This window comes from Schistocerca gregaria, chromosome 1 (assembly GCF_023897955.1).
Source record: "Schistocerca gregaria isolate iqSchGreg1 chromosome 1, iqSchGreg1.2, whole genome shotgun sequence".
NCBI classification, from domain to species: Eukaryota; Metazoa; Arthropoda; class Insecta; order Orthoptera; family Acrididae; genus Schistocerca; species Schistocerca gregaria.
The window spans coordinates 306895239-306901025 of NC_064920.1; the positions used below are offsets into that span (position 1 = coordinate 306895239).

General features: G+C 43.7%; 1 pseudogene; it reads right to left on the reverse strand.

Annotated features, from left to right (window-relative positions):
• Positions 1 to 1221: 1221 nt before the first annotated feature.
• LOC126291819 (5S ribosomal RNA) lies at positions 1222 to 1338 on the reverse strand (annotated as a pseudogene).
• Between the last annotated feature and the right edge of the window lie 4449 nt (positions 1339 to 5787).

Genomic DNA, 5787 nt, shown 5'->3' on the forward strand with positions numbered 1-5787 from the left:
CCTCCAGAGCAGTTTGGATTTAGGAGCGGGCACTCCACCAAGCAACAAATCCTCAGGGCAGTCGAATATACCACCACCGCCTTCAGCCACTGAGAATTCTGTGGTGAAGTGCTGCTGGATGTCACCAAAGTGTTCGACAGTATGTGGCGCTCTCGGCTTCTCTGAAAGCTGCACACCTTTTACACAACCTCCATGGCGTGTACAATCAATGCAGAAGTACCACAAGGGTCAGTTCTTGGATTGGTACTTTATACCATCAATACATTGGACCTGCTTGCGGTGCCACAGGGCGAAAAAGGCATTTACGCCTATGACACGATACTCTACTGTCGTAGATAGCGGGAAATCCTTGTTCTGCGACAGCAGAGTGCCTGTAATGCACTAGAAGACTGGGCGGCCAAATGGAGGACCAGCTTCAATCTGGGATGATGCAGGCTATCATCTTCACCTGGAAGCGTACCATGACCCACCGCCGACTCCAGCTTTTGGGCACAGAACTCTAGTGGAAAGTCTCCAAACTTTACCTGGGCGTCATCATGGACAAGTGACTCGCTTGGCTACTCCACACCGAAGACATCCGCAAGAAGATCAACCAAGGCTGAGGGCACTGTATCCCATCATCAATGGAGACTCAGATTTGTCTATAGCCAACTGTCTTCTCATCTACCGGACGTACCACCGCCCACTATTTGACTAAGCCTGTAAAGCGTGGGGCAGTGCTGTGAAGGCTCACGTCCAGCGACTGCAGTCGTTACAGAAAAAGATCCTGTGTAGAGTATTCCACGACGACCTGTAATTTCCCCACCGTTACCTGCATGAAGTGGCCCAAGAATTAGAGACACCAGAAGATTCTACAAGAAGACACATCTGTCAACGAACCCCCTTATACGGAATATGGGGGGGGGGGGGGGGGGCACTACCCACGAGAACGCTATTGGCGGCCCGTGGTGCTGCTTGACAGATAAAGCAGCGGTCTACCCTCACTAAGACGTCTTATCCGCCAGATATACAGCAAGCAAGCACTCCGTCTTCAGGCCACAAGTGGCCCATAAGCACCATCCGACCGCCGTGTCATCCTCAGTTGAGGATGCGGATAGGAGGGGCGTGTGGTCAGTACCGCGCTCTCCCGGTCGTTATGATGGTTTCCTGTGACCGGAGCCGCTACTATTCTGTCGAGTAGCTCCTCAATTGGCATCACGAGGCTCAGTACACCCAGAAAAATGGCAACAGCGCATGGCGGCCCTGATGGTCACCCATCAAGTGCCGGCCACGCCCAACAGCGCTTAACTTGGGTGATCTGACGGGAACCGGTGTATCCACTGTGGCAAAGCCGTTGCCTAGATATGAAAACAATACACAAATAAATATACAAACAAATAAAAAAGAACCCAAATTCCCGACAACCCCTGACGCTGAAGGTAATGCTGCAAAGTAAGTCCTCCATCACTTACCTTTAGCTAGCCTTAAGATGGCAGACCTAGCCCTCCGCCCTGTACCTGAGCATGCTGCGGGAGTATGGAGCAGAGCCGCAGCAAAGCTTGTCAGGAGGTTAGTGCTACATGTGGAGCGTGATCTGCCCTCAGTGGTCGAATATCGAACTTCTGGTTTCAACGTCTCCTTGATCGCTTCAGCGAGACCACACGATGATTTCTACAGAAAAAATGGAGGCCTCGCGAAACTAATTAGAAAGAAAACAATGCAGGCGCTTCGGCGTAAACTACATTTTCGAGCGTCGACGAGATGGCAGGACATGTTACTCTTGGCAACGCTAGTTACTACCAGCAGATACCAAAGAAACTGATAAGCAAAAACACGAACCAAACATTAAGAATGACAAGAAAAAATACAACAAGAATCGGAGGAATAACCGCTAGATTTAAGCTCCATATATTAGCAGGGAACGTATTTTGTCGTCGTCGTCGTTTGGAGGAATCACTAGCGACGATATGCGCAGCAAATGAAGAAACTCACACGTGATTCTTGATAAAGGGCGGAATGTTATCGCCCAGCGCCTCGGAACGAGTGTCTCATAAACGGCAAATTTGGTCGGTTGTTTGTGTGTTACTGTCGTGACATCTATGAAAAATGGTTGAAGCACAGTGAAACCAAGGTTAGGCGGGAAGGTGTTAGACGTCCACGCCTCATCACAGAACATGAGGCTCTGATACTTGTCTGCTCTGTAAAGCTGGATGGGCGGCGATCTGTGACTGATCTAACGACGTAGTACAATGCTGGTGCAGAAACGAATGTTTCGGAACACATCGTTCATCATATTGGTTGGTTCAACACAGGGACCCCCCGAAATCGTCAATAGCGATTGCAGTGGGCACAATATCATCGAGACTGGACCGTGGGTCAATGAGCAAGTGCCACCTGGTCGGATGGATCACGTTTTTTGTTGCACCGGGTCGTGTCCGGAAACGCCGTCATTCAGGCGAACGGCTCTTCGAAACATACGCCGCGCCACGGACGTAGACCGGTGGGAACAGTGTTGTACTAAGGGAGACATTCACCTGATCTTTTGTGTGACCTATGGTGATAGTAGTAGGAGCCGCTATGACATCTACGGACTACGTGAACATTACTGAGGGCAACCTGTATTCGTTTGCGGTTGATCTCTTCTCTGATGTAAATGGCATCTTCCAGCGGGATAACCGCCCGTGTCACGATGCCAGAATTATGCTATAATGGTTTTAGAAGCGACATAGTGAGCTCACGTGAACGGATCTACAGATAATAACAGAAAAATGAACATATTTCATAACCATCTATTACGGAGTCCACAAACGGATATCCTGCTAGAAATCGAGGAAAGAAACTGTTACGACAGTAGTTTATGTAACCAAAAGGTAAATGCTGCTCACTGAAAGCGCAGCTGGTGTAGAGACCAAAGCATGTGGCTGCAGAGCTGAGAACCTGTGTACAATTCCCAAATATTTTTGTGGTTTTTTTTCATTTATATTTTTTCCTCTATCGAAATTGATAGGAATATGAGAGTTAGTAAGGAATGTAAATCAATAAAGAATAATAACAAGTTAGGCAAATAAATTTCTGAAACTACTTACTTTAGTTAAGAAGTAAAATTTTATTCCTAGTACCCTTACAATGGCTCTTTTGCTCACGCTGTTACATGTCCTCACTTTACTGCGAAGAACTAGGTGGCCTGTACTCGTCGGATAAACATCTGTAGCAAATATAACCCCTACTCTCAGCGACCACAACAATCAATTCAATCTTAACGTAACTACATCATTTCATCCGAAGATTCAGAGAAAAGCAGACTTGGTTTACGCTTTTTTTTTACGAGAATTAATTTTGATGCTTTGATGTTCACCACGCGTACGGCAACATCTCCTAGGAAATCGGTACTGTAAACAAGCGTCGCGTGGTCATCTATCTGTTCCATCATAACGAAACCGCAGCAGTCTTACTCGGGATTGTTTTCATACAACGAGGCTTAAAATTTTAATTCTTTACTAATCCAAATCGTTTGATAATTTTACTCTACCTTGCTGTTATTCCTTATTGATTTGTATACCTTACTAACCAGTTATTCCTACCAGCTTCGATTCGGAAAAAAAGGAAATTAAGAAAAACGGCAGAATCCGTTCCTTAATTGAACATAATTGACTGCTTCCAAGCCCTTGATCGCTACAGCAACGGCACTGTCGTTGAACAGTGTTCACCTTATCACCTCGTAGGTACAAACGAGGCACTCGTAACAGTGTTTTTCCCTGGTTTCTAGGAAAATATGCTTTTGAGAACTCCAAATATGATGATGAGAAATACACAATTTTCAAACATCTATCGATCCCATCAGTTCAGTATCGACTGTCAGTTATGAATATTAGGGGCGGTTTTCTCAAAAACTAGGAGGTGTTCACCCAAATTGTTTTAGATTCTTTCATATTAGGTTGTACGCAAGCGACAAACCAACTATGGGCCGAATCGTTTGGCTGTGTCTGAGGCCTTCCCCATGTGAGACAGCATTGTATGTGTCACAGCACGAGTGTTGCTAAACGAAACTCAAGTGTGGGGCTGGACTTCCAAATCTCTTTGACAGTTGCGGTGGAGGGTAGTTGTTATTGTTCCAAGAATTAAGTTTCGTCTCATTCATTCATGAATGGAGTGTAGAACGAAGGAATTCTAACATGCCTGTGTGCGAGCTGTTATTGTCATAATTTTATATGCACGGCTTATAAGGGTAGATACCTAACGACTGAAGAATATTAGTGGTCTTTGTCTTAAAGACATCTATTGAAGTTTTCGAAATAGATTCTGATGAAATTTGTGGCGTCTTACTTCGAGTGTGCTAATTGAGATTTTCAACATTTCCGTTAAGCTTTCTTACTTGTAACGATTCGCAGCCTCCTTGTTTGTACACGGTCATGTTCTCTGTTCAACACAAGTAAAACATAGTGGACAGAGTAGAACTAGGGCAGCGGCAAGTGTTCAGATGGACGGCGCCCGAGTTTGCTCGTTCTGTGCTTAAAAAGTTTTGGACAACATTGACCTGCCTTGTGTTGTCAGCCATGGAGACTACACGAGGAAGGGTCTCTGCATTTTTCTATTACGTAGTTCACAAATCTTAACTGTCTATACTCCAAAAAAGCGCTTTGCACATTTCTGCTCTGCGTTAAGTCCACTCTCGCTTTCTTCTGCTACCTGCATCTTAGATGGCTCATTGTTCATACCCTACACAGTTTTGACGTTGCGAATTTCGATGATAGTTATACATTGAAAACCTACCCTGAAAAAGGACATCAGCGATTCCAGTTCAGAAGGGAAGTTGATGGTTCTGTATGACTGATGATTCTGTATGGCTGAATTTTCGGCTAACTAATAAAAGAAAATCATGTAGTGAAGCATATGAAATATTGTACTGTACAAACGAACATTCGTAAAATAAACACAAAAAAACGCACTCAACCATGTGTCTACAAGCGTTTTCCAATGTCAATAAGAGCTAGAAGAGAGAAAAATGCCGAAAAGATACATTTTAATGTTGTTGAAATTTTGATGTACACTATTTCTGTGTATCTCTAAAAGTCTGGAAACATACCGCACTCAGGTAAATTATGTGTAAGAAAGATGAATTGTGCGTGAGAAAGGTATTATAATTTTTGATTAGGAAACAAACGCAGTTAGCTAAAGCATTTCGTATAACTGCTAATTTTAATATTTCACTATTTTTACGATTAGATAAGCCAGGTTTCATCATTTCAAGTGAAAACTAATACACACTTATTGTATTCACAATCACAAAGCTATGATTTCTGAAAACAGCTGTCCAGCTGCCTCATTTAGGGTGACTAAGATCAGTCTCAAAAGTGTTCAGTAATCTTCAAATTACTTAGTTAATTTAGTTCATAAATCGTAATGATGTGGAACGAGCCCTTTAACATTCACACCGCATAAGTGTGTAAAAATAAAAGTATAGGTCGCCGGACAGTTTTGCATACAATCTCTCTTGTAGGAAAACTGAAGCTTCCTATTAGCCAGTCCGTCAATCGGAGACTGCAGTTTACTTTATCTACAACTGAGCCTACTTCACATCGCGACATATTACCACTCCCAAATACCTGTATGACGTTAATGACTGAATGTCACTCTTGGATCCAGAACGAGATTAAAACTATGTGCCGGAGGCTCCATTATACATAGTAAGACGTGCACTGGTTTCTCCAGTAGTGATGCTCTAGCAGAAGGAGGTACTTACTCATTGGTAATTCATCGTTTTATAGCTTTATAACTTTATGTATTTTCTTTAATGTATGTAGCCCTCTA